Source organism: Gorilla gorilla, chromosome 9 (genome assembly GCF_029281585.2).
Source record: "Gorilla gorilla gorilla isolate KB3781 chromosome 9, NHGRI_mGorGor1-v2.1_pri, whole genome shotgun sequence".
Lineage (NCBI taxonomy): Eukaryota > Metazoa > Chordata > Mammalia > Primates > Hominidae > Gorilla > Gorilla gorilla.
In genome coordinates this window covers 3,884,619-3,908,283 of record NC_073233.2, presented here as the reverse complement: position 1 = coordinate 3,908,283, position 23,665 = coordinate 3,884,619, and positions in this window count along the sequence as shown.

Here is a 23,665-nt window from a genome sequence, read left to right as displayed (position 1 = left end):
CCATGTTCATACAGATAGCGGTGTAGATATTTCCATGTTCAAACAGATAGCGGTGTAGATATTTCCATGTTCATACAGATAGCGGTGCTTATATTTCCATGTTTATACAGGTAGCGGTGTAGATATTTCCATGTTCATACAAATAGCGGTGTAGATATTTCCATGTTCATACAGATAGCGGTGTAGATATTTCCATGTTCATACAGATAGTGGTGTAGATATTTCCATGTTCATACAGATAGGGGGGCTGATATTTCCATGTTCATACAGATAGCGGTGTAGATATTTCCATGTTTATACAGGTAGAGGTGTAGTTATTTCCAGGTTTATACAGATAGCGGTGTAGACATTTCCATGTTTATACAGATAGTGGTGTAGATATTTCCATATTTATACAGATAGCGGTGTAGATATTTCCATGTTTATACAGATAGCGGTGTAGATATTTCCAGGTTTATACAGATAGCGGTGTAGTTATCTCCATCTTAATACAGATGGCGGTGTAGTTATTTATATGTTCATACAGACGGCGGTGCAGATATTTCCATGTTCATACAGATGGCGGTGTAGATATTTGCATGTTCATACAGATGGCGGTGTAGCTATTTCCATGTTCATGGAGATAGCGGTGTAGATATTTCCATTTTCATCCAGATGGCTGTGTAGAGATATCCATGTTCATACAGATGGCGGTAAAGTTATTTCCATGTTCATACAGATAGCGGTGTAGATATTTCCATGTTCATACAGATAGTGGTGTAGATATTTCCATGTTCATACAGATAGGGGGGCTGATATTTCCATGTTCATACAGATAGCGGTGCTGATATTTCCATGTTTATACAGGTAGCGGTGTTGATATTTCCAGGTTTATACAGATAGCGGTGTAGATATTTCCATGTTTATACAGATAGCGGTGTAGATATTTCCATGTTTATACAGATAGTGGTGTAGATATTTCCAAGTTTATACAGATAGCGGTGTAGATATCTCCATCTTAATACAGATGGCGGTGTAGATATTTCCATGTTCATACAGATGGCGGTGTAGATATTTCCATGTGTAAAGAGATAGCTGTGTAGATATTTCCAGTATATGCAGATAGCTGTGAAGATATTTCCATTTTCCTGCAGATTGCGGTTTAGATATTTCCATGTTCAAACATATAGCGGTGTAGATATTTCCATGTTCATACAGATAGCGGTGTAGATATTTCCATGTTTATACAGAGAGCTGTGAAGATGTATGCATGTTTACACAGATAGCGGTGTAGATATTTCCATGTTCATACAGATGGCGGTGTAGATATTTCCATGTTCATCCAGATGGCTGTGTAGATATATACATGTTCATACAGATAGCGGTGTAGATATTTCCATGTTCATATAGATAGTGCTGTAGATATTTCCATGTTCATACAGATAGCGGTGTAGCTATTTCCATGTTCATACAGATAGCGGTGTAGATATTTCCATGTTCAAACAGATAGCGGTGTAGATATTTCCATGTTCATACAGATAGCGGTGCTTATATTTCCATGTTTATACAGGTAGCGGTGTAGATATTTCCATCTTTATACAGATAGCGGTGTAGATATTTCCATGTTTATACAGATAGCGGTGTAGATATTTCCATGTTCATACAGATGGCTGTGTAGATATATCCATGTTCATACAGATGGCGGTGAAGTTATTTGCATGTTCATACAGATAGTGGTGTAGATATTTCCATGTTCATACAGATAGTGGTGTAGATATTTCAATGTTCATACAGATAGCGGTGTAGATATTTCCATGTTCATACAGATAGCGGTGTAGATATTTCCATGTTCATCCAGATGGCTGTGTAGACATATCCATGTTCATAAAGATGGCGGTGAAGATAATTCCATGTTCATACAGATAGCGGTGTAGATATTTCCATGTTCATACAGATAGCGGTGTAGATATTTCCATGTTCATATAGATAGAGGGGCTGATATTTCCATGTTCATACAGATAGCGGTGCTGATATTTCCATGTTTATACAGGTAGCGGTGTAGATATTTCCATGTTTATACAGATAGCGGTGTAGATATTTCCATGTTTATACAGATAGCGGTGTAGATATCTCCATCTAAATACAGATGGCAGTGTAGATATTTATATGTTCATACAGATGGCCGTGCAGATATTTCCATGTTCATACAGATGGCGATGTAGATATTTCCATGTTCGTACAGATAGCGGTGTAGATATTTCCCTGTTCATACAGATAGCGGTGCTGATATTTCCATGTTTATACAGGCAGCGGTGTGGATATTTCCATGTTTATACAGATAGCGGTGTGGATATTTCCATGTTTATACAGATAGCGGTGTAGATATTTCCAGGTTTATACAGATAGCAGTGCAGATATCTGCATCTTAAAATGGATGGCCGTGTAGATATTTATATGTTCATAAAGATGGCGCTGCAGATATTTCCATGTTCATACAGATAGCGGTGTAGCTATTTCCATGTTCATGCAGATAGCGGTGTAGATATTTCCACGTTCATCCATATGTCTGTGTAGATATATCCATGTTCATACAGATGGCGGTGAAGATATTTCCATGTTCATACAGATAGCGGTGTAGATATTTGCATGTTCATACAGATAGCGGTGTAGATATTTCCATGTTCAGATAGTTGTGTAGATGTTTCCATGTTCATACAGATGGCGGTGTAGATATTTCCATGTTCATACAGAGAGCGGTGTAGTTATTTCCATGTGTAAAGAGATAGCTGTGTAGATATTTCCATGTATATGCAGATAGCTGTGAAGATATTTCCATTTTCATGCAGATTGCGGTGTAGATATTTCCATGTTCAAACAGATAGCGGTGTAGATATTTCCATGTTCATACAGATAGCGGTGTAGATATTTCCATGTTTATACAGATAGCGGTGAAGATTTATGCATGTTTACACAGATAGCGGTGTAGATATTTCCATGTTCATACAGATAGCGGTGTAGATATTTCCATTTTCATCCAGATGGTTGTGTAGATATATCCATGTTCATACAGATAGCGGTGTAGATATTTCCATGTTCATACAGATAGTGCTGTAGATATTTCCATGTTCATAAAGATAGCGGTGTAGCTATTTCCATGTTCATACAGATAGCGGTGCTTATATTTCCATGTTTATACAGGTAGCGGTGTAGATATTTCCATGTTCATACAAATAGCGGTGTAGATATTTCCATGTTCATACAGATAGCGGTGTAGATATTTCCATGTTCATACAGATAGTGGTGTAGATATTTCCATGTTCATACAGATAGGGGGGCTGATATTTCCATGTTCATACAGATAGCGGTGTAGATATTTCCATGTTTATACAGGTAGAGGTGTAGTTATTTCCAGGTTTATACAGATAGCGGTGTAGACATTTCCATGTTTATACAGATAGTGGTGTAGATATTTCCATATTTATACAGATAGCGGTGTAGATATTTCCATGTTTATACAGATAGCGGTGTAGATATTTCCAGGTTTATACAGATAGCGGTGTAGTTATCTCCATCTTAATACAGATGGCGGTGTAGTTATTTATATGTTCATACAGACGGCGGTGCAGATATTTCCATGTTCATACAGGTGGCGGTGTAGATATTTGCATGTTCATACAGATGGCGGTGTAGCTATTTCCATGTTCATGGAGATAGCGGTGTAGATATTTCCATTTTCATCCAGATGGCTGTGTAGAGATATCCATGTTCATACAGATGGCGGTAAAGTTATTTCCATGTTCATACAGATAGCGGTGTAGATATTTCCATGTTCATACAGATAGTGGTGTAGATATTTCCATGTTCATACAGATAGGGGGGCTGATATTTCCATGTTCATACAGATAGCGGTGCTGATATTTCCATGTTTATACAGGTAGCGGTGTTGATATTTCCAGGTTTATACAGATAGCGGTGTAGATATTTCCATGTTTATACAGATAGCGGTGTAGATATCTCTATCTTAATACAGATGGCGGTGTAGATATTTATATGTTCATACAGATGGCCATGCAGATATTTCCATGATCATACAAATAGCGGTGTAGATATTTCCATGTTCCTCCAGATGGCTGTGTAGACATAACCATGTTCATACAGATGGAAGTGACGATAATTCCATGTTCATACAGTTAGCGGTGTAGATATATATATGTTCATACAGATAGTGGTGTAGATATTTCCATGTTCATACAGATAGAGGGGCTGATGTTTCCATGTTCATACAGATAGCGGTGCTGATATTTCCATGTTTATACAGGTAGCGGTGTAGATATTTAGATGTTTATACAGATAGCGGTGTAGATATTTCCATGTTTATACAGATTGCGGTGTAGATATCTCCATCTCAATACAGATGGCAGTGTAGATATTTATATGTTCATAAAGATGGCCGTGCCGATATTTCCAGGTTCATACAGATGGCGGTGTAGATATTTCCATGTTCATACATATAGCGGTGTAGTTATTTCCATGCGCAAAGAGATAGCTGTGGAGATATTTCCATGTATATGCAGATAGCAGTGTAGATATTTCCATTTTCATGCAGATAGCGGTTTAGATATTTCCATGTTCAAACAGATAGCGGTGTAGATATTTCCATGTTCATACAGATAGCGGTGTAGATATTTCCATGTTTATACAGATAGCGGTGAAGATGAATGCATGTTTACACAGATAGCGGTGTAGATATTTCCATGTTCATACAGATAGCGGTGTAGATATTTCCATGTTCATCCAGATGGCTTTGTAGATATATCCATGTTCATAGAGATAGCGGTGTAGATATTTCCATGTTCATACAGATAGTGGGGTAGATATTTCCATGTTCATACAGATGGTGGTGTAGATATTTCCATGTTCATACAGAGAGCGGTGTAGTTATTTCCATGTGTAAAGAGATAGCTGTGTAGATATTTCCATGTATATGCAGATAGCTGTGAAGATATTTCCATTTTCATGCAGATTGCGGTTTAGATATTTCCATGTTCAAACAGATAGCGGTGTAGATATTTCCATGTTCATACAGATAGCGGTGTAGATATTTCCATGTTTATACAGATAGCGGTGAAGATTTATGCATGTTTACACAGATAGTGGTGTAGATATTTCCATGTTCATACAGATAGCGGTGTAGATATTTCCATGTTCATCCAGATGGTTGTGTATATATATCCATGTTCATACAGATAGCGGTGTAGATATTTCCATGTTTATACAGATAGCGGTGAAGATGTATGCATGTTTACACAGATAGCGGTGTAGATATTTCCATGTTCATACAGATAGCGGTGTAGATATTTCCATGTTCATCCAGATGGCTTTGTAGATATATCCATGTTCATACAGATAGCGGTGTAGATATTTCCATGTTCATACAGATAGTGCTGTAGATATTTCCATGTTCATACAGATAGCGGTGTAGCTATTTCCATGTTTATACAGGTAGCGGTGCAGATATTTCCATGTTTATACAGATAGCGGTGTAGATATTTCCATGTTTATACAGATAGCGGTGTAGATATTTCCAGGTTTATACAGAGAGTGGTGTAGATATCTCCATCTTAATACAGATGGCGGTGTAGTTATTTATATGTTCATACAGAAGGCGGTGGAGATATTTCCATGTTCATACAGATGGCGGTGTAGATATTTGCATGTTCATACAGATGGCGGTATAGCTATTTCCATATTCATGGAGATAGCGGTGTAGATATTTCCATGTTAATCCAGATGGCTGTGTAGAGATATCCATGTTCATACAGATGGCGGTGAAGATATTTCCATGTTCATACAGATAGCGGTGTAGATATTTCCATGTTCATATAGATAGTGGTGTAGATATTTCCATGTTCATACAGATAGCTTTGTAGATGTATCCATGTTTATACAGATAGTGGCGAAGATGTATGCATGTTTACACTGATAGCAGTGTAGATATTTCCATGTTTATACAGATAGCGGTGTAGATATTTCCATGTTCATCCAGATGGCTGTGTAGATATATCCATGTTCATACAGATAGTGGTGTAGATATTTCCATGTTCATACAGATAGTGCTGTAGATATTTCCATGTTCATACAAATAGCGGTGCAGCTATTTCCATGTTCATACAGATAGCGGTGTAGATATTTCCATGTTCGTACAGATAGCGGTGTAGATATTTCCATGTTCATACAGATAGCGGTGCTGATATTTCCATGTTTATACACTTAGCGGTGTAGATATTTCCATGTTTATACAGATAGCTGTGTAGATATTTCCATGTTTATACAGATAGCGGTGTAGATATTTCCAAGTTTATACAGATAGCTGTGTAGATATCTCCATCTTAATACAGATGGCGGTGTAGATATTTCCATGTTCATACAGATGGCGGTGTAGATATTTCCATGTGTAAAGAGATAGCTGTGTAGATATTTCCAGTATATGCAGATAGCTGTGAAGATATTTCCATTTTCATGCAGATTGCGGTTTAGATATTTCCATGTTCAAACATATAGCGGTGTAGATATTTCCATGTTCATACAGATAGCGGTGTAGATATTTCCATGTTTATACAGAGAGCTGTGAAGATGTATGCATGTTTACACAGATAGCGGTGTAGATATTTCCATGTTCATACAGATGGCGGTGTAGATATTTCCATGTTCATCCAGATGGCTGTGTAGATATATACATGTTCATACAGATAGCGGTGTAGATATTTCCATGTTCATATAGATAGTGCTGTAGATATTTCCATGTTCATACAGATAGCGGTGTAGCTATTTCCATGTTCATACAGATAGCGGTGTAGATATTTCCATGTTCAAACAGATAGCGGTGTAGATATTTCCATGTTCATACAGATAGCGGTGCTTATATTTCCATGTTTATACAGGTAGCGGTGTAGATATTTCCATCTTTATACAGATAGCGGTGTAGATATTTCCATGTTTATACAGATAGCGGTGTAGATATTTCCATGTTCATACAGATGGCTGTGTAGATATATCCATGTTCATACAGATGGCGGTGAAGTTATTTGCATGTTCATACAGATAGCGGTGTAGATATTTCCATGTTCATACAGATAGTGGTGTAGATATTTCAATGTTCATACAGATAGCGGTGTAGATATTTCCATGTTCATACAGATAGCGGTGTAGATATTTCCATGTTCATCCAGATGGCTGTGTAGACATATCCATGTTCATAAAGATGGCGGTGAAGATAATTCCATGTTCATACAGATAGCGGTGTAGATATTTCCATGTTCATACAGATAGTGGTGTAGATATTTCCATGTTCATATAGATAGAGGGGCTGATATTTCCATGTTCATACAGATAGCGGTGCTGATATTTCCATGTTTATACAGGTAGCGGTGTAGATATTTCCATCTTTATACAGATAGCGGTGTAGATATTTCCATGTTTATACAGATAGCGGTGTAGATATTTCCATGTTCATACAGATGGCTGTGTAGATATATCCATGTTCATACAGATGGCGGTGAAGTTATTTGCATGTTCATACAGATAGTGGTGTAGATATTTCCATGTTCATACAGATAGTGGTGTAGATATTTCAATGTTCATACAGATAGCGGTGTAGATATTTCCATGTTCATACAGATAGCGGTGTAGATATTTCCATGTTCATCCAGATGGCTGTGTAGACATATCCATGTTCATAAAGATGGCGGTGAAGATAATTCCATGTTCATACAGATAGCGGTGTAGATATTTCCATGTTCATACAGATAGCGGTGAATATATTTCCATGTTCATATAGATAGAGGGGCTGATATTTCCATGTTCATACAGATAGCGGTGCTGATATTTCCATGTTTATACAGGTAGCGGTGTAGATATTTCCATGTTTATACAGATAGCGGTGTAGATATTTCCAGGTTTATACAGATAGCTGTGTAGATATTTCCAGGTTTATACAGATAGCGGTGTAGATATCTCCATCTAAATACAGATGGCAGTGTAGATATTTATATGTTCATACAGATGGCCGTGCAGATATTTCCATGTTCATACAGATGGCGATGTAGATATTTCCATGTTCGTACAGATAGCGGTGTAGATATTTCCCTGTTCATACAGATAGCGGTGCTGATATTTCCATGTTTATACAGGCAGCGGTGTGGATATTTCCATGTTTATACAGATAGCGGTGTGGATATTTCCATGTTTATACAGATAGCGGTGTAGATATTTCCAGGTTTATACAGATAGCAGTGCAGATATATGCATCTTAAAATGGATGGCCGTGTAGATATTTATATGTTCATAAAGATGGCGCTGCAGATATTTCCATGTTCATACAGATAGCGGTGTAGCTATTTCCATGTTCATGCAGATAGCGGTGTAGATATTTCCACGTTCATCCATATGTCTGTGTAGATATATCCATGTTCATACAGATGGCGGTGAAGATATTTCCATGTTCATACAGATAGCGGTGTAGATATTTGCATATTCATACAGATAGCGGTGTAGATATTTCCATGTTCAGATAGTTGTGTAGATGTTTCCATGTTCATACAGATGGCGGTGTAGATATTTCCATGTTCATACAGAGAGCGGTGTAGTTATTTCCATGTGTAAAGAGATAGCTGTGTAGATATTTCCATGTATATGCAGATAGCTGTGAAGATATTTCCATTTTCATGCAGATTGCGGTGTAGATATTTCCATGTTCAAACAGATAGCGGTGTAGATATTTCCATGTTCATACAGATAGCGGTGTAGATATTTCCATGTTTATACAGATAGCGGTGAAGATTTATGCATGTTTACACAGATAGCGGTGTAGATATTTCCATGTTCATACAGATAGCGGTGTAGATATTTCCATTTTCATCCAGATGGTTGTGTAGATATATCCATGTTCATACAGATAGCGGTGTAGATATTTCCATGTTCATACAGATAGTGCTGTAGATATTTCCATGTTCATAAAGATAGCGGTGTAGCTATTTCCATGTTCATACAGATAGCGGTGTAGATATTTCCATGTTCAAACAGATAGCGGTGTAGATATTTCCATGTTCATACAGATAGCGGTGCTTATATTTCCATGTTTATACAGGTAGCGGTGTAGATATTTCCATGTTCATACAAATAGCGGTGTAGATATTTCCATGTTCATACAGATAGCGGTGTAGATATTTCCATGTTCATACAGATAGTGGTGTAGATATTTCCATGTTCATACAGATAGGGGGGCTGATATTTCCATGTTCATACAGATAGCGGTGTAGATATTTCCATGTTTATACAGGTAGAGGTGTAGTTATTTCCAGGTTTATACAGATAGCGGTGTAGACATTTCCATGTTTATACAGATAGTGGTGTAGATATTTCCATATTTATACAGATAGCGGTGTAGATATTTCCATGTTTATACAGATAGCGGTGTAGATATTTCCAGGTTTATACAGATAGCGGTGTAGTTATCTCCATCTTAATACAGATGGCGGAGTAGTTATTTATATGTTCATACAGACGGCGGTGCAGATATTTCCATGTTCATACAGATGGCGGTGTAGATATTTGCATGTTCATACAGATGGCGGTGTAGCTATTTCCATGTTCATGGAGATAGCGGTGTAGATATTTCCATTTTCATCCAGATGGCTGTGTAGAGATATCCATGTTCATACAGATGGCGGTAAAGTTATTTCCATGTTCATACAGATAGCGGTGTAGATATTTCCATGTTCATACAGATAGTGGTGTAGATATTTCCATGTTCATACAGATAGGGGGGCTGATATTTCCATGTTCATACAGATAGCGGTGCTGATATTTCCATGTTTATACAGGTAGCGGTGTTGATATTTCCAGGTTTATACAGATAGCGGTGTAGATATTTCCATGTTTATACAGATAGCGGTGTAGATATCTCTATCTTAATACAGATGGCGGTGTAGATATTTATATGTTCATACAGATGGCCATGCAGATATTTCCATGATCATACAAATAGCGGTGTAGATATTTCCATGTTCCTCCAGATGGCTGTGTAGACATAACCATGTTCATACAGATGGAAGTGACGATAATTCCATGTTCATACAGTTAGCGGTGTAGATATATATATGTTCATACAGATAGTGGTGTAGATATTTCCATGTTCATACAGATAGAGGGGCTGATGTTTCCATGTTCATACAGATAGCGGTGCTGATATTTCCATGTTTATACAGGTAGCGGTGTAGATATTTAGATGTTTATACAGATAGCGGTGTAGATATTTCCATGTTTATACAGATTGCGGTGTAGATATCTCCATCTCAATACAGATGGCAGTGTAGATATTTATATGTTCATAAAGATGGCCGTGCCGATATTTCCAGGTTCATACAGATGGCGGTGTAGATATTTCCATGTTCATACATATAGCGGTGTAGTTATTTCCATGCGCAAAGAGATAGCTGTGGAGATATTTCCATGTATATGCAGATAGCAGTGTAGATATTTCCATTTTCATGCAGATAGCGGTTTAGATATTTCCATGTTCAAACAGATAGCGGTGTAGATATTTCCATGTTCATACAGATAGCGGTGTAGATATTTCCATGTTTATACAGATAGCGGTGAAGATGAATGCATGTTTACACAGATAGCGGTGTAGATATTTCCATGTTCATACAGATAGCGGTGTAGATATTTCCATGTTCATCCAGATGGCTTTGTAGATATATCCATGTTCATAGAGATAGCGGTGTAGATATTTCCATGTTCATACAGATAGTGGGGTAGATATTTCCATGTTCATACAGATGGCGGTGTAGATATATCCATGTTCATACAGAGAGCGGTGTAGTTATTTCCATGTGTAAAGAGATAGCTGTGTAGATATTTCCATGTATATGCAGATAGCTGTGAAGATATTTCCATTTTCATGCAGATTGCGGTTTAGATATTTCCATGTTCAAACAGATAGCGGTGTAGATATTTCCATGTTCATACAGATAGCGGTGTAGATATTTCCATGTTTATACAGATAGCGGTGAAGATTTATGCATGTTTACACAGATAGTGGTGTAGATATTTCCATGTTCATACAGATAGCGGTGTAGATATTTCCATGTTCATCCAGATGGTTGTGTATATATATCCATGTTCATACAGATAGCGGTGTAGATATTTCCATGTTTATACAGATAGCGGTGAAGATGTATGCATGTTTACACAGATAGCGGTGTAGATATTTCCATATTCATACAGATAGCGGTGTAGATATTTCCATGTTCATCCAGATGGCTTTGTAGATATATCCATGTTCATACAGATAGCGGTGTAGATATTTCCATGTTCATACAGATAGTGCTGTAGATATTTCCATGTTCATACAGATAGCGGTGTAGCTATTTCCATGTTTATACAGGTAGCGGTGCAGATATTTCCATGTTTATACAGATAGCGGTGTAGATATTTCCATGTTTATACAGATAGCGGTGTAGATATTTCCAGGTTTATACAGAGAGTGGTGTAGATATCTCCATCTTAATACAGATGGCGGTGTAGTTATTTATATGTTCATACAGAAGGCGGTGGAGATATTTCCATGTTCATACAGATGGCGGTGTAGATATTTGCATGTTCATACAGATGGCGGTATAGCTATTTCCATATTCATGGAGATAGCGGTGTAGATATTTCCATGTTAATCCAGATGGCTGTGTAGAGATATCCATGTTCATACAGATGGCGGTGAAGATATTTCCATGTTCATACAGATAGCGGTGTAGATATTTCCATGTTCATATAGATAGTGGTGTAGATATTTCCATGTTCATACAGATAGCTTTGTAGATGTATCCATGTTTATACAGATAGTGGCGAAGATGTATGCATGTTTACACTGATAGCAGTGTAGATATTTCCATGTTTATACAGATAGCGGTGTAGATATTTCCATGTTCATCCAGATGGCTGTGTAGATATATCCATGTTCATACAGATAGTGGTGTAGATATTTCCATGTTCATACAGATAGTGCTGTAGATATTTCCATGTTCATACAAATAGCGGTGCAGCTATTTCCATGTTCATACAGATAGCGGTGTAGATATTTCCATGTTCGTACAGATAGCGGTGTAGATATTTCCATGTTCATACAGATAGCGGTGCTGATATTTCCATGTTTATACACTTAGCGGTGTAGATATTTCCATGTTTATACAGATAGCTGTGTAGATATTTCCATGTTTATACAGATAGCGGTGTAGATATTTCCAAGTTTATACAGATAGCTGTGTAGATATCTCCATCTTAATACAGATGGCGGTGTAGATATTTCCATGTTCATACAGATGGCGGTGTAGATATTTCCATGTGTAAAGAGATAGCTGTGTAGATATTTCCAGTATATGCAGATAGCTGTGAAGATATTTCCATTTTCATGCAGATTGCGGTTTAGATATTTCCATGTTCAAACATATAGCGGTGTAGATATTTCCATGTTCATACAGATAGCGGTGTAGATATTTCCATGTTTATACAGAGAGCTGTGAAGATGTATGCATGTTTACACAGATAGCGGTGTAGATATTTCCATGTTCATACAGATGGCGGTGTAGATATTTCCATGTTCATCCAGATGGCTGTGTAGATATATACATGTTCATACAGATAGCGGTGTAGATATTTCCATGTTCATATAGATAGTGCTGTAGATATTTCCATGTTCATACAGATAGCGGTGTAGCTATTTCCATGTTCATACAGATAGCGGTGTAGATATTTCCATGTTCAAACAGATAGCGGTGTAGATATTTCCATGTTCATACAGATAGCGGTGCTTATATTTCCATGTTTATACAGGTAGCGGTGTAGATATTTCCATCTTTATACAGATAGCGGTGTAGATATTTCCATGTTTATACAGATAGCGGTGTAGATATTTCCATGTTCATACAGATGGCTGTGTATATATATCCATGTTCATACAGATGGCGGTGAAGTTATTTGCATGTTCATACAGATAGCGGTGTAGATATTTCCATGTTCATACAGATAGTGGTGTAGATATTTCAATGTTCATACAGATAGCGGTGTAGATATTTCCATGTTCATACAGATAGCGGTGTAGATATTTCCATGTTCATCCAGATGGCTGTGTAGACATATCCATGTTCATAAAGATGGCGGTGAAGATAATTCCATGTTCATACAGATAGCGGTGTAGATATTTCCATGTTCATACAGATAGTGGTGTAGATATTTCCATGTTCATATAGATAGAGGGGCTGATATTTCCATGTTCATACAGATAGCGGTGCTGATATTTCCATGTTTATACAGGTAGCGGTGTAGATATTTCCATGTTTATACAGATAGCGGTGTAGATATTTCCATGTTTATACAGATAGCGGTGTAGATATCTCCATCTAAATACAGATGGCAGTGTAGATATTTATATGTTCATACAGATGGCCGTGCAGATATTTCCATGTTCATACAGATGGCGATGTAGATATTTCCATGTTCGTACAGATAGCGGTGTAGATATTTCCCTGTTCATACAGATAGCGGTGCTGATATTTCCATGTTTATACAGGCAGCGGTGTGGATATTTCCATGTTTATACAGATAGCGGTGTGGATATTTCCATGTTTATACAGATAGCGGTGTAGATATTTCCAGGTTTATACAGATAGCGGTGCAGATATCTGCATCTTAAAATGGATGGCCGTGTAGATATTTATATGTTCATAAAGATGGCGCTGCAGATATTTCCATGTTCATACAGATAGCGGTGTAGCTATTTCCATGTTCATGCAGATAGCGGTGTAGATATTTCCACGTTCATCCATATGTCTGTGTAGATATATCCATGTTCATACAGATGGCGGTGAAGATATTTCCATGTTCATACAGATAGCGGTGTAGATATTTGCATGTTCATACAGATAGCGGTGTAGATATTTCCATGTTCAGATAGTTGTGTAGATGTTTCCATGTTCATACAGATGGCGGTGTAGATATTTCCATGTTCATACAGAGAGCGGTGTAGTTATTTCCATGTGTAAAGAGATAGCTGTGTAGATATTTCCATGTATATGCAGATAGCTGTGAAGATATTTCCATTTTCATGCAGATTGCGGTTTAGATATTTCCATGTTCAAACAGATAGCGGTGTAGATATTTCCATGTTCATACAGATAGCGGTGTAGATATTTCCATGTTTATACAGATAGCGGTGAAGATTTATGCATGTTTACACAGATAGCGGTGTAGATATTTCCATGTTCATACAGATAGCGGTGTAGATATTTCCATTTTCATCCAGATGGTTGTGTAGATATATCCATGTTCATACAGATAGCGGTGTAGATATTTCCATGTTCATACAGATAGTGCTGTAGATATTTCCATGTTCATAAAGATAGCGGTGTAGCTATTTCCATGTTCATACAGATAGCGGTGTAGATATTTCCATGTTCAAACAGATAGCGGTGTAGATATTTCCATGTTCATACAGATAGCGGTGCTTATATTTCCATGTTTATACAGGTAGCGGTGTAGATATTTCCATGTTCATACAAATAGCGGTGTAGATATTTCCATGTTCATACAGATAGCGGTGTAGATATTTCCATGTTCATACAGATAGTGGTGTAGATATTTCCATGTTCATACAGATGGGGGGCTGATATTTCCATGTTCATACAGATAGCGGTGTAGATATTTCCATGTTTATACAGGTAGAGGTATAGTTATTTCCAGGTTTATACAGATAGCGGTGTAGACATTTCCATGTTTATACAGATAGTGGTGTAGATATTTCCATATTTATACAGATAGCGGTGTAGATATTTCCATGTTTATACAGATAGCGGTGTAGATATTTCCAGGTTTATACAGATAGCGGTGTAGTTATCTCCATCTTAATACAGATGGCGGTGTAGTTATTTATATGTTCATACAGACGGCGGTGCAGATATTTCCATGTTCATACAGATGGCGGTGTAGATATTTGCATGTTCATACAGATGGCGGTGTAGCTATTTCCATGTTCATGGAGATAGCGGTGTAGATATTTCCATTTTCATCCAGATGGCTGTGTAGAGATATCCATGTTCATACAGATGGCGGTAAAGTTATTTCCATGTTCATACAGATAGCGGTGTAGATATTTCCATGTTCATACAGATAGTGGTGTAGATATTTCCATGTTCATACAGATAGGGGGGCTGATATTTCCATGTTCATACAGATAGCGGTGCTGATATTTCCATGTTTATACAGGTAGCGGTGTTGATATTTCCAGGTTTATACAGATAGCGGTGTAGATATTTCCATGTTTATACAGATAGCGGTGTAGATATCTCTATCTTAATACAGATGGCGGTGTAGATATTTATATGTTCATACAGATGGCCATGCAGATATTTCCATGATCATACAAATAGCGGTGTAGATATTTCCATGTTCCTCCAGATGGCTGTGTAGACATAACCATGTTCATACAGATGGCGGTGACGATAATTCCATGTTCATACAGTTAGCGGTGTAGATATATATATGTTCATACAGATAGTGGTGTAGATATTTCCATGTTCATACAGATAGAGGGGCTGATGTTTCCATGTTCATACAGATAGCGGTGCTGATATTTCCATGTTTATACAGGTAGCGGTGTAGATATTTAGATGTTTATACAGATAGCGGTGTAGATATTTCCATGTTTATACAGATAGCGGTGTAGATATCTCCATCTTAATACAGATGGCAGTGTAGATATTTATATGTTCATAAAGATGGCCGTGCCGATATTTCCAGGTTCATACAGATGGCGGTGTAGATATTTCCATGTTCATACATATAGCGGTGTAGTTATTTCCATGCGCAAAGAGATAGCTGTGGAGATATTTCCATGTATATGCAGATAGCAGTGTAGATATTTCCATTTTCATGCAGATAGCGGTTTAGATATTTCCATGTTCAAACAGATAGCGGTGTAGATATTTCCATGTTCATACAGATAGCGGTGTAGATATTTCCATGTTTATACAGATAGCGGTGAAGATGTATGCATGTTTACACAGATAGCGGTGTAGATATTTCCATGTTCATACAGATAGCGGTGTAGATATTTCCATGTTCATCCAGATGGCTTTGTAAATATATCCATGTTCATAGAGATAGCGGTGTAGATATTTCCATGTTCATACAGATAGTGGTGTAGATATTTCCATGTTCATACAGATGGCGGTGTAGATATTTCCATGTTCATACAGAGAGCGGTGTAGTTATTTCCATGTGTAAAGAGATAGCTGTGTAGATATTTCCATGTATATGCAGATAGCTGTGAAGATATTTCCATTTTCATGCAGATTGCGGTTTAGATATTTCCATGTTCAAACAGATAGCGGTGTAGATATTTCCATGTTCATACAGATAGCGGTGTAGATATTTCCATGTTTATACAGATAGCGGTGAAGATTTATGCATGTTTACACAGATAGTGGTGTAGATATTTCCATGTTCATACAGATAGCGGTGTAGATATTTCCATGTTCATCCAGATGGTTGTGTATATATATCCATGTTCATACAGATAGCGGTGTAGATATTTCCATGTTTATACAGATAGCGGTGAAGATGTATGCATGTTTACACAGATAGCGGTGTAGATATTTCCATGTTCATACAGATAGCGGTGTAGATATTTCCAAGTTCATCCAGATGGCTTTGTAGATATATCCATGTTCATACAGATAGCGGTGTAGATATTTCCATGTTCATACAGATAGTGCTGTAGATATTTCCATGTTCATACAGATAGCGGTGTAGCTATTTCCATGTTCATACAGATAGCGGTGTAGATATTTCCATGTTCGTACAGATAGCGGTGTAGATATTTCCATGTTCATACAGATAGCGGTGCTGATATTTCCATGTTTATACAGGTAGCGGTGCAGATATTTCCATGTTTATACAGATAGCGGTGTAGATATTTCCATGTTTATACAGATAGCGGTGTAGATATTTCCAGGTTTATACAGAGAGTGGTGTTGATATCTCCATCTTAATACAGATGGCGGTGTAGTTATTTATATGTTCATACAGATTGCGGTGCAGATATTTCCATGTTCATACAGATGGCGGTGTAGATAATTGCATGTTCATACAGATGGCGGTATAGCTATTTCCATATTCATGGAGATAGCGGTGTAGATATTTCCATGTTCATACAGATGGCTGTGTGGATATATCCATGTTCATACAGATGGCGGTGAAGTTATTTCCATGTTCGTACAGATAGCGGTGTAGATATTTCCATGTTCATACAGATTGCAGTGCTGATATTTCCATGTTTATACACATAGCGGTGTAGATATTTCCATGTTTATACAGATAGCTGTGTAGATATTTCCATGTTTATACAGATAGCGGTGTAGATATTTCCAAGTTTATACAGATAGCGGTGTAGATATCTCCATCTTAATACAGATGGCGGTGTAGATATTTCCATGTTCATACAGATGGCGGTGTAGATATTTCCATGTGTAAAGAGATAGCTGTGTAGATATTTCCAGTATATGCAGATAGCTGTGAAGATATTTCCATTTTCATGCAGATTGCGGTTTAGATATTTCCATGTTCAAACATATAGCGGTGTAGATATTTCCATGTTCATACAGATAGCGGTGTAGATATTTCCATGTTTATACAGAGAGCTGTGAAGATGTATGCATGTTTACACAGATAGCGGTGTAGATATTTCCATGTTCATACAGATGGCGGTGTAGATATTTCCATGTTCATCCAGATGGCTGTGTAGATATATACATGTTCATACAGATAGCGGTGTAGATATTTCCATGTTCATATAGATAGTGCTGTAGATATTTCCATGTTCATACAGATAGCGGTGTATCTATTTCCATGTTCATACAGATAGCGGTGTAGATATTTCCATGTTCAAACAGATAGCGGTGTAGATATTTCCATGTTCATACAGATAGCGGTGCTTATATTTCCATGTTTATACAGGTAGCGGTGTAGATATTTCCATCTTTATACAGATAGCGGTGTAGATATTTCCATGTTTATACAGATAGCGGTGTAGATATTTCCATGTTCTTACAGATGGCTGTGTAGATATATCCATGTTCATACAGATGGCGGTGAAGTTATTTGCATGTTCATACAGATAGCGGTGTAGATATTTCCATGTTCATACAGATAGTGGTGTAGATATTTCAATGTTCATACAGATAGCGGTGTAGATATTTCCATGTTCATACAGATAGCGGTGTAGATATTTCCATGTTCATCCAGATGGCTGTGTAGACATATCCATGTTCATAAAGATGGCGGTGAAGATAATTCCATGTTCATACAGATAGCGGTGTAGATATTTCCATGTTCATACAGATAGTGGTGTAGATATTTCCATGTTCATATAGATAGAGGGGCTGATATTTCCATGTTCATACAGATAGCGGTGCTGATATTTCCATGTTTATACAGGTAGCGGTGTAGATATTTCCATGTTTATACAGATAGCGGTGTAGATATTTCCATGTTTATACAGATAGCGCTGTAGATATCTCCATCTAAATACAGATGGCAGTGTAGATATTTATATGTTCATACAGATGGCCGTGCAGATATTTCCATGTTCATACAGATGGTGATGTAGATATTTCCATGTTCGTACAGATAGCGGTGTAGATATTTCCCTGTTCATACAGATAGCGGTGCTGATATTTCCATGTTTATACAGGCAGCGGTGTGGATATTTCCATGTTTATACAGATAGCGGTGTGGATATTTCCATGTTTATACAGATAGCGGTGAAGATATTTCCAGGTTTATACAGATAGCGGTGCAGATATCTGCATCTTAAAATGGATGGCCGCGTAGATATTTATATGTTCATAAAGATGGCGCTGCAGATATTTCCATGTTCATACAGATAGCGGTGTAGCTATTTCCATGTTCATGCAGATAGCGGTGTAGATATTTCCACGTTCATCCATATGTCTGTGTAGATGTATCCATGTTCATACAGATGGCGGTGAAGATATTTCCATGTTCATACAGATAGCGGTGTAGATATTTGCATGTTCATACAGATAGCGGTGTAGATATTTCCATGTTCAGATAGTTGTGTAGATGTTTCCATGTTCATACAGATGGCGGTGTAGATATTTCCATGTTCATACAGAGAGCGGTGTAGTTATTTCCATGTGTAAAGAGATAGCTGTGTAGATATTTCCATGTATATGCAGATAGCTGTGAAGATATTTCCATTTTCATGCAGATTGCGGTTTAGATATTTCCATGTTCAAACAGATAGCGGTGTAGATATTTCCATGTTCATACAGATAGCGGTGTAGATATTTCCATGTTTATACAGATAGCGGTGAAGATTTATGCATGTTTACACAGATAGCGGTGTAGATATTTCCATGTTCATAGAGATAGCGGTGTAGATATTTCCATGTTCATCCAGATGGTTGTGTAGATATATCCATGTTCATACAGATAGCGGTGTAGATATTTCCATGTTCATACAGATAGTGCTGTAGATATTTCCATGTTCATAAAGATAGCGGTGTAGCTATTTCCATGTTCATACAGATAGCGGTGTAGATATTTCCATGTTCAAACAGATAGCGGTGTAGATATTTCCATGTTCATACAGATAGCGGTGCTTATATTTCCATGTTTATACAGGTAGCGGTGTAGATATTTCCATGTTCATACAAATAGCGGTGTAGATATTTCCATGTTCATACAGATAGCGGTGTAGATATTTCCATGTTCATACAGATAGTGGTGTAGATATTTCCATGTTCATACAGATAGGGGGGCTGATATTTCCATGTTCATACAGATAGCGGTGTAGATATTTCCATGTTTATACAGGTAGAGGTGTAGATATTTCCAGGTTTATACAGATAGCGGTGTAGACATTTCCATGTTTATACAGATAGTGGTGTAGATATTTCCATATTTATACAGATAGCGGTGTAGATATTTCCATGTTTATACAGATAGCGGTGTAGATATTTCCAGGTTTATACAGATAGCGGTGTAGATATCTCCATCTTAATACAGATGGCGGTGTAGTTATTTATATGTTCATACAGACGGCGGTGCAGATATTTCCATGTTCATACATATAGCGGTGTAGTTATTTCCATGCGCAAAGAGATAGCTGTGGAGATATTTCCATGTATATGCAGATAGCAGTGTAGATATTTCCATTTTCATGCAGATAGCGGTTTAGATATTTCCATGTTCAAACAGATAGCGGTGTAGATATTTCCATGTTCATACAGATAGCGGTGTAGATATTTCCATGTTTATACAGATAGCGGTGAAGATGTATGCATGTTTACACAGATAGCGGTGTAGATATTTCCATGTTCATACAGATAGCGGTGTAGATATTTCCATGTTCATCCAGATGGCTTTGTAAATATATCCATGTTCATAGAGATAGCGGTGTAGATATTTCCATGTTCATACAGATAGTGGTGTAGATATTTCCATGTTCATACAGATGGCGGTGTAGATATTTCCATGTTCATACAGAGAGCGGTGTAGTTATTTCCATGTGTAAAGAGATAGCTGTGTAGATATTTCCATGTATATGCAGATAGCTGTGAAGATATTTCCATTTTCATGCAGATTGCGGTTTAGATATTTCCATGTTCAAACAGATAGCGGTGTAGATATTTCCATGTTCATACAGATAGCGGTGTAGATATTTCCATGTTTATACAGATAGCGGTGAAGATTTATGCATGTTTACACAGATAGTGGTGTAGATATTTCCATGTTCATACAGATAGCGGTGTAGATATTTCCATGTTCATCCAGATGGTTGTGTATATATATCCATGTTCATACAGATAGCGGTGTAGATATTTCCATGTTTATACAGATAGCGGTGAAGATGTATGCATGTTTACACAGATAGCGGTGTAGATATTTCCATGTTCATACAGATAGCGGTGTAGATATTTCCAAGTTCATCCAGATGGCTTTGTAGATATATCCATGTTCATACAGATAGCGGTGTAGATATTTCCATGTTCATACAGATAGTGCTGTAGATATTTCCATGTTCATACAGATAGCGGTGTAGCTATTTCCATGTTCATACAGATAGCGGTGTAGATATTTCCATGTTCGTACAGATAGCGGTGTAGATATTTCCATGTTCATACAGATAGCGGTGCTGATATTTCCATGTTTATACAGGTAGCGGTGCAGATATTTCCATGTTTATACAGATAGCGGTGTAGATATTTCCATGTTTATACAGATAGCGGTGTAGATATTTCCAGGTTTATACAGAGAGTGGTGTTGATATCTCCATCTTAATACAGATGGCGGTGTAGTTATTTATATGTTCATACAGATTGCGGTGCAGATATTTCCATGTTCATACAGATGGCGGTGTAGATAATTGCATGTTCATACAGATGGCGGTATAGCTATTTCCATATTCATGGAGATAGCGGTGTAGATATTTCCATGTTCATACAGATGGCTGTGTGGATATATCCATGTTCATACAGATGGCGGTGAAGTTATTTCCATGTTCGTACAGATAGCGGTGTAGATATTTCCATGTTCATACAGATTGCAGTGCTGATATTTCCATGTTTATACACATAGCGGTGTAGATATTTCCATGTTTATACAGATAGCTGTGTAGATATTTCCATGTTTATACAGATAGCGGTGTAGATATTTCCAAGTTTATACAGATAGCGGTGTAGATATCTCCATCTTAATACAGATGGCGGTGTAGATATTTCCATGTTCATACAGATGGCGGTGTAGATATTTCCATGTGTAAAGAGATAGCTGTGTAGATATTTCCAGTATATGCAGATAGCTGTGAAGATATTTCCATTTTCATGCAGATTGCGGTTTAGATATTTCCATGTTCAAACATATAGCGGTGTAGATATTTCCATGTTCATACAGATAGCGGTGTAGATATTTCCATGTTTATACAGAGAGCTGTGAAGATGTATGCATGTTTACACAGATAGCGGTGTAGATATTTCCATGTTCATACAGATGGCGGTGTAGATATTTCCATGTTCATCCAGATGGCTGTGTAGATATATACATGGTCATACAGATAGCGGTGTAGATATTTCCATGTTCATATAGATAGTGCTGTAGATATTTCCATGTTCATACAGATAGCGGTGTATCTATTTCCATGTTCATACAGATAGCGGTGTAGATATTTCCATGTTCAAACAGATAGCGGTGTAGATATTTCCATGTTCATACAGATAGCGGTGCTTATATTTCCATGTTTATACAGGTAGCGGTGTAGATATTTCCATCTTTATACAGATAGCGGTGTAGATATTTCCATGTTTATACAGATAGCGGTGTAGATATTTCCATGTTCTTACAGATGGCTGTGTAGATATATCCATGTTCATACAGATGGCGGTGAAGTTATTTGCATGTTCATACAGATAGCGGTGTAGATATTTCCATGTTCATACAGATAGTGGTGTAGATATTTCAATGTTCATACAGATAGCGGTGTAGATATTTCCATGTTCATACAGATAGCGGTGTAGATATTTCCATGTTCATCCAGATGGCTGTGTAGACATATCCATGTTCATAAAGATGGCGGTGAAGATAATTCCATGTTCATACAGATAGCGGTGTAGATATTTCCATGTTCATACAGATAGTGGTGTAGATATTTCCATGTTCATATAGATAGAGGGGCTGATATTTCCATGTTCATACAGATAGCGGTGCTGATATTTCCATGTTTATACAGGTAGCGGTGTAGATATTTCCATGTTTATACAGATAGCGGTGTAGATATTTCCATGTTTATACAGATAGCGCTGTAGATATCTCCATATAAATACAGATGGCAGTGTAGATATTTATATGTTCATACAGATGGCCGTGCAGATATTTCCATGTTCATACAGATGGCGATGTAGATATTTCCATGTTCGTACAGATAGCGGTGTAGATATTTCCCTGTTCATACAGATAGCGGTGCTGATATTTCCATGTTTATACAGGCAGCGGTGTGGACATTTCCATGTTTATACAGATAGCGGTGTGGATATTTCCATGTTTATACAGATAGCGGTGTAGATATTTCCAGGTTTATACAGATAGCGGTGCAGATATCTGCATCTTAAAATGGATGGCCGCGTAGATATTTATATGTTCATAAAGATGGCGCTGCAGATATTTCCATGTTCATACAGATAGCGGTGTAGCTATTTCCATGTTCATGCAGATAGCGGTGTAGATATTTCCACGTTCATCCATATGTCTGTGTAGATGTATCCATGTTCATACAGATGGCGGTGAAGATATTTCCATGTTCATACAGATAGCGGTGTAGATATTTGCATGTTCATACAGATAGCGGTGTAGATATTTCCATGTTCAGATAGTTGTGTAGATGTTTCCATGTTCATACAGATGGCGGTGTAGATATTTCCATGTTCATACAGAGAGCGGTGTAGTTATTTCCATGTGTAAAGAGATAGCTGTGTAGATATTTCCATGTATATGCAGATAGCTGTGAAGATATTTCCATTTTCATGCAGATTGCGGTTTAGATATTTCCATGTTCAAA